The sequence below is a fragment of the Patiria miniata genome, unplaced genomic scaffold (genome assembly GCF_015706575.1).
Source record: "Patiria miniata isolate m_02_andy unplaced genomic scaffold, ASM1570657v1 HiC_scaffold_14, whole genome shotgun sequence".
NCBI classification, from domain to species: domain Eukaryota; kingdom Metazoa; phylum Echinodermata; class Asteroidea; order Valvatida; family Asterinidae; genus Patiria; species Patiria miniata.
In genome coordinates, this window is record NW_024037052.1 from 12,667,772 (window position 1) to 12,676,877 (window position 9,106).

Here is a 9,106-nt window from a genome sequence, read left to right on the forward strand (position 1 = left end):
GATTTGTGTGGAGTTCAGAGGCACCGACAACTCGGTGTGGGTACAAAACGCGCCAGTCGACGGGCGACGGGAGCTTGAGTACCGCCAAATAATACGCATGCCGATGGTAATGGCGATGAATTCTCCTCGAGAAAAACATCCAGGATTGTGTTTCACATCTTTGAAATAACTTGTTTTTGCTGGATCTTTGTTTTTCTTTTCTGCGCAGCTTGTTTCTTGGTTTATTTATTTCTTATTTTAACTGGGTAGCCCATTCAGTGGAATCCACTGGTCTCCCATGGGTCCCAGTAAAGAGAAGACAATGTGAAGAATTTACAATTTTAGATGTGGGAGGAAAAGTCCAGAAGGTTTAGGGCGTTAGGTTGCCGTTATCCGAAAACAGAATGGCCACCACCACATTGATTAATAATCGATTATATTAGTTTTCGATAGTTTTCCTGGAAAATTGTTAACAATTTTGTTTTCTTGTATGTATAGGCCTATATCTTGTGGCCGGCCCGTAACTGCTGTATGATCGCTCAAAATCCATTGCCGTTTGGAGTGACGTTTTCTCCAGTGGGGTACTTGAACTCGAGGCCGATGTTCGCATTATTGATCTGCATGGAATGACATATGAAGATGTTCTCTGCATCAGTTGACATTATCCTTGTTAATGCATAGTTTCCTTGCTCCTTGGCTAATGTGAGGTCAGATTCATCGCGAAGTTGTGTCAGCACATGTAAATAACTATGTTCATAAGTAAATGGACGGCTGTTTCCTGAGATAAACCATCATAAAAAAGTACATTTTGTACACCAACAAATTACATTACAACGATGGACTTATAAACAATAGTTATAAACCCTGGCAGTCTCCATGTCTATCTTCTGTGCAGACTTGGGGGCACATTACACATTAAACTCCCCCGGTGCAATTGCCACGGACGTAAACTCTTTATCGGAATTGATGCAGTCTATTAGCGCGGCGCTGCGACGTTAATGCGCCGCAATGCGACCGGGGCAAATCCAAACATTAGCGCGCAGTTGGAGTGCAGCTACCGCGCTTTTTTTCAGCGAGAGCTTATACCGGTCGGGGTCGGTCAGGACCAAGCCGGATCAGCGAGTGTTTACCTTAAACTTTTCGCAGGATTTAATCGCAGTTTAACGTCCTTTTCCTTTGCCCCACTGTCCCTTATTTCTTACCCTTTTTATTCGTCCATGTCGTACAGAATGCACATTCTGTACAACTGGCACATACAACTGGCACTAAGTTACATGTAGTTGGGTATTGGGCCCACGTTTTTCATGGAGGCATTTTTGGCGCCACTGATGATCATTGCCTAAGGTGTGAAGTTGTAATTATTTTGAAGTCTGGATCTCCGAGAAAAAAATGACACTGGAGAAAATAAGTTGTAGAACAAATTTGGCAAACTGACACATTATTTTCGTGTCGATTTTTTTATACTTAATTTCAGGCTTTTACGTATTGAATGGATAAAGATTTACACGGCATAATGCAGCATAAAGCGTTAATTCAGCAGTCGTCGAATCAACCTCGTCCCCAGTGCTTACTTTATTTCCAACCTAGTTTCCAATAGTAAACCCTGGATAGGAAACTTTCTTCCTGTATTCTGATTCGATACCGCAATTGGCTAGTAATGGATTTTTGTCGTGTACTTGGTGGTGTTATTCACAACGTGCAGTAAGTGTTTTCGCGATTATTCGTCCACGCCTTCTCGAAAATACTCATTTCCTTCCCAATTTGTTCATATTAATATGAAATGTGATACTACATGTTGTCTCGGTAAGATCGTAACAATTTAATTAAATAAATCGTGTTTTCCGTAACTCACGCCATGCTCGCGCTGCGACGAATTGACTCTGCTTTTACCCCAGACACCGTATACAAAAACAAACGCAAATGTAACGCACAAGCAGGCACCAAACTGTTCCTCATTTGCATACGTGTTCAAAAATCTTGCACATGCAAATGATCCAATACCAGGGTGAGAGAGCAGGTAGTGATGGGCGCGTACTGCTCGACACCCTGGGGTCGAGGTTGTCATCGAATCTTTTGACGGAAACCACAGCACGATGGATGATACTTACCGAAGAGAACCGACTGAATCGAAGTAACACGCTGTACCGGTATACTGGTCGTTGATGAGCTATATAGGCCTAAGCTCAATGTATCCCGGGTTGACACATCAATAAATTCGGACTTTTCTATACAGGACAGTTATAGGCTGTGTTCAACTTGCAGATTATGGCTAGGATGGAGATATTTTTTAAACTTCGGCCCCATCGTCTCCAGCCTCGGCTCCAGGAAATTCATAGCGCACATCCAATCAATGATATGAGGCATAAGTGCAGGCCGCAAAATGATTTTGGAACCACAGATGAAGCCGAAGCTGAAGCCGTGGTTTAGCAACAATTCTTATTCACCTGCGTCATAAAATGTGATGTCATTGAACCTGAGGTCAAGAGGTCAAAGTCAATCAATGGCCTTTTACCTCCAGTGACATAATGCAGGCACTTGGACTTATTGAGTTAGTCTTTCTTGGAAGGGACCACTTTGACCGTGAACGGTGTTTTTGCTTTACAGCAGGGTCAAACTTCAAAGAGGTGCTGGGCAAAACAAATTTCCCTGCAACGTTATGTGCTAATAAATATTAGCAAAAAAATCAACTGTGGACCAATCACAACCAACATGCCTGACATATTGGCGTATATGGCTGGTAACTAGCTTCGCTACGCAAATAACTGCTAAGCAGCTCCACTATTAAACTTGGCTCCAGCCTCCAAACTTTTGGTATCTAATCCAACCATAGAGAGTATGTCCCCCCCCCCCAAAAAAAAATGTCCGTCTGACTATTTTTTGAAATAAGTACAAAACCATGAAGTCAATTTTGAAATTTTTTGATTGGGCAGATACTCCTTATCCTTGGCCTAAACCCTACGAGATTCATTTAATTTCAGATACGCATCACTATACACATTGTCACAAGGGCGGATCCAGGGGGGGGGGGCCAAATGGGGCCATGGCCCCCTCAAAAAAAAAAAACACGAAACCAATTTTTTTTTTTTTTTATGTGACATCGCAATAAAGGCAGGCAATGAGTACACCACCATCTTTTCCTCAAAAAAACATTGGTTAAAGTGGTCAGAAATTGCCTCAGATCGCACCACAGAGCATTTAGAATCCAAAAAAATTTCGGGACCCTTAAGCGGGCCCCGAATCCCACGCCGTAATTTTTTGACACACTTTTTTGGGGGACCAAAATTTTTTTTGGCCCCTCCCAAAATTGTGTTCTGGATCCGCCCTTGCATTGTCAGTTGATCACAACAACATTTTTGGACCCTGTGACCAAGTTCCTAGCATGCCTTAAATGAATTTCAGAGCTGCGTTAAAGCTGTGTAAAATCCTGCATGTTGTAACAAGGGCTGCGGTTGGGATTGGAATCATTTGCCTGGCTATCACATCATGGCAAGACCTCAGTGTAATGCTCAAGGGCAAATGATTCCAATCCCAAACCACATCAGCTATTTTTTTCATAACATGCAAGAAATTACACAGCTTACATAACACAGCACTGAAACTGATTAAGGCAAGGAACTTGGTCACAGTGTCCAAACATGTTGTGATCAATTGACCATTGTGCAGTGATGCGTGACTAAAATGAAATGAAACTCCTAGGAGTTTAGGCCAAGGATAAGGAGTATCTGCACAACCAAACATTTTCAAAATTGACTTCATTGTTTTGTAGTTATGTCAAAAATAGTTAGACGGACACGTTTTGGGGGACATTCTGTACAGGGTGGAAAAAAAACGAAACTGAGATGTTGTTGCTAATTGGAACAGAGGTAGGGCACATGTGAATCAAAGGGAGATATCATCTGTTAGGGTTGAATCTCTTCTTTAAAATAACACCCTGATCATGTCATTACATTCACTGTTGACTGAGCAGTGACCATTTCTATGAAAGGGTATATTTAGAGAATTGCGCCACTTTTCATGGTGAAATCTCTTTTTGTCCCCACCTGCCTTGATTGGCAACCATAGCCTTTTACTCTGTGACAAAACGACACCACTTGGTCACTGCACAGTCAACTGTGAATGTAAGGACACGATCACGGTGTCATTTTAAAGAGGAGATTCACCTTAACAGAGGATTTCTCCCTTTGATTCAAATGTGCCCTACTTCTGTTCCAATTAGCAATAATATCTCGGTTTCTGGTTTTTTTTTACCCACCCCGTATAGTCCTAGCCAGAAAAGTTGACCTGTCAGCAGGCCCAAATCCCCTCAGCTCATCAGGCCAGTGCACCGGGCTGAAGTGGGCCAAGCGGGACGAATCGCGGCTCGTCTCGTATATCAGAGGAGTATGATGTTTCTTGCTCGCGGTCATTCCGGTGATAATACCCATGATGTGGGCAGTGATGCTCTCTTTACTGTACCCATACCGCGGTATATGGCGACCACACCTCCAATGCTTAGCGCCTTGAATTACGCGCCCGCGAGGCGGCTCGGCGTGAAGGCGACAGAAAGTGAAAAGGAGGACCTCGGGGGAGGATTTGCCAAATCTTTAACACAAACGCAAGCAACTTTATACACCCCCTTTCTTTGTGAGGACTTAAGTGAGATATTTTAAATAAATTTACGATTGCTTTATCAACAAACTAGTTTATACCAATTTTCGATGTGCATGTTGTCTGTATCCTTATATAGCATGAGTGTGTATTTGCCTGCAATCGGGGACCCCCTATTGTCCCTCTTTTGTTTGTACTTTAACTTTTTAGGAAGACCTCCCATATGTTTTGTACACGATCGCCAAATTGGGGACCTTCAGGAATTGTGGACCTATTGTCCTCTATTGTTCAACGTCCCCTATTGAATGCAGAAACAAACTCACTCAATAACAAGTGCGAGTGCATAATAAGCTCTGACCGTGTTGCAAGAAGTCTTGCATGAAATCGATCAAAATGATCCCTGCCAGAGCTTAAAAATGCGACGCCGAAAAAAATGCGACGCCAATGGCACACTAACACCATACTTTTGGTCAATTTTCGGGGACAGACAGATAGCCAGACCGACCGACCGACCCCCAAGTGACATGTAGAAGCTCCTACCAGAGCTTAAAAAAGCCGATAATTAATTATCAAACGATCGTTGTCAAATTTCAAGCGAAAAACAAAAGATGTTTCTGTTTCTTCCAATGCCATCGTGCATGCAGCATGTAAATGGGGGTATTCCGCGCAATATGTTTGGTAATACCAACGTTTGTATTAGAGCTAAGTTGGCGTAGCGGTACTTTCCTCGCCTTCCACCGCTGTGACCCGTCCCGCCTGGGTCAACATGTGGATTGGGTTGTCAGTCCCTACCTGATTCCGTGGGTTTTCCCCAGAATATTCTTCTGGGCTTTTCCTCCCACCTCTAAAACTGTAATTTCTTCTTGAAGGCCCTAGTCTTCTCTCCATCACAGGATTCTTCAGGCTTGCGAGCTAATGCCTATAGGGCGCTTTTATATAAGGAATCCTTGGTTTCATAACCAGATATGATTAATATTAATATTAATATATTAATATAAAAAATACTACTTCCAGTTGGCAAGATGCATACAACTTAGAAACCTACCAGTTAATAAAAGCAAAGTTTCACAAGTCAGCATTGACGTGCAATATTTGCATATCTTGTTTCAGCCCTCAGTGCATGCAATGGTATCGCTCCACTAGGCGTCACAGCCGACAGCTTTTTTTTGCGCCAAAAATTCCTTTGATGTCGTCTCATATTTGCAATCTCCGGCCACCTCGGAGTGCTAAGTTCACCTATTGCACACAAAAAATCCAGTACTTTGGGAGATTGCTGTCAGTCTGAAGTTATTCCTTATAATTAAAGAGGAATATGCTTAATTACTATAGGATCGTGTAACCTTCGTTTCCCAGAAGATATTCAAACTCTAACCCCCTTCTTTATTTCATTGCTCCTCCCACGAAAATACTGTCGAGACCAATGAGCGACCGTTTCGTTGCTTATCCTTTGGCTTTACGATTCCATCATCTGTGACGTCACATAGGGACTGGTCTTTGTTCCTCTCTGATATATGTATGAGTATATAGACAGTTTGTGCTTTCACTGTCACTGACTTTCAATTACAAAACTGCCCTCAGCGAGAGCGCACTTTGCAAGGGGTCTTTAACCGGCAATGAGTGACTTAGAATTGTGGATGGATAAAATCTTACATTACATCATCCTGTTCTACTGCCCTCCACAACCCCTGAACGACCCACAACAACTCTTTAGCGGTACCTACCTGGAAACAAATTTGATATTGGGAGAAGGTTCTAAATCCGGAGTTTATTGTTGACATCAAATACGTTTCGTGGGTGAAGACCTTTTTAGCTACCCGTATCTCCAACCAAAGACAAAAACTTGATTTCAACTTGAGAGATCCGCAGACTTACGGCGCGGACTTGAGACTTTCCTTTGACCTACTAATTGCCGAAACTCATGACATCGGCTCCTGGAAATCCCCCGGATTTCCAACCAATTTAGAGCCGTCTATTCCCACATCGCATCTGTTCCGAAACCTAGATCCGTAAAACCTGAGAAAAACATCCCTCTCACTTCTGCCTCTTTCTCTTCTTGCTTGTGACGCATGTGGTAGGCTTGAGGCCGAGAACCAACACGTCAAGATTTCTGGTTTACCGAGTTGATACCTCTTTGATCCCCGGTCGATTTGCCGCCCAGCACCGGGCTACGAGACTCGGCTGTGCCCGGTGAGCCTCGTAAAAAATGTGAAATTTCAACTGCGGGGTCGTTGCGTGTTATGACACGGAGGGGAAAAAATATGAAATATTGACCAGATGTGAAACATAAACAATGCGTGTACTAGGATTGGAGCGGGATTATTGTATTGCAGCGGTCATGAACCGTAGCAAACTAGACGTGTACCAGTCCCTCAATGTTTAATACAAATTCTGGTCTACAAAAACATCGTACGTGTCTGCAACCTGATGGAAGACGGATAGTGCCACTCAATAAGTCTGAATATATTTTTGTGTACGTGTGAAAATATTTTTTTTTGGTACAGCGGCCGCCACTTATTATGTGGCGGCCGCCAGATAATAAGTGGCGGCCGCTGTACCAAAAAAATATTTTCACACGTACACAAAAATATATTCAGACTTATTATCTGGCGGCCGCCACTTAATAAGTGGTGGCCGCCAGATAATAAGCCTGAAAATATTTTTTTTGTACAGTGGCCGCCACTTATTATCTGGCGGCCGCCAAAAAAAATATTTTCACACGTACAAAAAAAATATTCACACTTATTGAGTGGCACTATCCGTCTTCCGTAGATCGATCACTACCCGATGAAGTATTTTTATTCACAAATCAGGGTGACCAGATGAAAGTTGCACATTTCTGCTAGATGTATTTCAAAAATTGTGCTAGATTCAATAAAAATCTGGTAAATCACCTAGAATTACACAAAATACATCAAAAACGAACAATAAGCACGTCAAAATTTGATTCAGCACGCGCAGTAAAATATGTACGTGTCCACCAGGGTGACACAGATGAAAATCGCACAATTCTGCTAGATTCGTGTGTGTGTTTTTTTTCTGAAAAAAATGTCAGATCAAGCAGAAAATCTGCTAAAACGGTCACCCAGTCACGAATTTAATTTTCATCATGGAACTTCACCAATTTGTTGGTCAAGAAGATAAGTGAACTGACCAATCAACTCCAATAAACGTTGGTTCCTACATGTTAAACAAAAGCTAAGCCAAACTCTCCTAATGCCCCCTAAAAATGAATATGAAGGAGAGGAAATGCCACACCTTAAAACAAAATATTCAGGGGAAAAACAGTTCATAAAAGTTGTCATCTGCAACCTTTATTCACAAGATTATGATGAACACATTTCCATTACCCGCCACCTCAACACATACAGAACCGTGATCCACGTACACACACTATAGTCATGGATATTATAACACCATAAAGGGTAAACTATTGCTCCTCAAATTCCCGCAGCTACATGTAGTTTCATATCATAAAATCATAAAAGTATTTCGTATTTCATATCATAAAAGTATTTCTTAGAAGCATTCATACTAAATGAGAACAGGAGGAAACAACATAAAAGTTTGAACTCTAAAAGGAAATAACTGTTCTTATAGTTAAACGAAAATGAAACTTAAAATAATAGAAATATTAAAGAGAAATATATTTTAAAAGGCAAGCACACAACAAGTCTCTGCAAAGTAGACATATTACAATTTCAGATCACTTAAACAAGTGTAATGTATTGATTAATTGACTGAATTATTGACTGATTTACTAAATTATTGATTGACCGAGTGACTGATACTGAATGGGGCTGGTAGTAAATGCCATGAAGAACGAGTGCGAGTGCACAACAAGCTCTGGCCGTGTTGCAAGAAGTCTTGCATGAAAGTCTTGCATGAAAGTCTTGCATGAAAGTCTTGCAATTGATCAAAATGATCCCTGCCAGAGCTGAAAAATGTGTTGCCGAAAAATGCGACACCGATGTCACATATGGAACACCATACTTTTGGTCAATTTTCGGGGCCGGGGACAGACTGACAGACCGACCGACCACCAAGTGACATGTAGAAGCTCCTACCAGAGCTTAACAAAAAAATATTTAAATTTCAGTTTGAAAATTTCCCAAACTGTAAATATCTAGTGTTTAAGCTGTAATGTCAAAAGGCAAGGTCAATTTAAATAATGCCCCAAACCAAAAGAAAACCTTAAAAAAGATGAATACATCAAAGAGATAACGTAAGAGAATTGTTTTCATAAAATAAATGTTGGCATTTCTTAATTGTGGCATGTTAGACAATAAGGGAATAAATATGTGCTCAGCCAGTTTTAAAACAGCTAGGGGCCTAGACGCTAATAATGGCCTGAATTGAACTCAATCATCAATACCGTTCTTTCAAAAAGTCAAAAATTCACAACTTTCGAACGATTTTGTTCTACTATTTTAACTCATGTTTTGTGAAACATCCCTCTGTCCAAGTCTATGATACATACCTGGTGCGCGACACTGATCTCTATATAAAGACTGGATAGCTAATAAAGAGCTGCACAATGTAT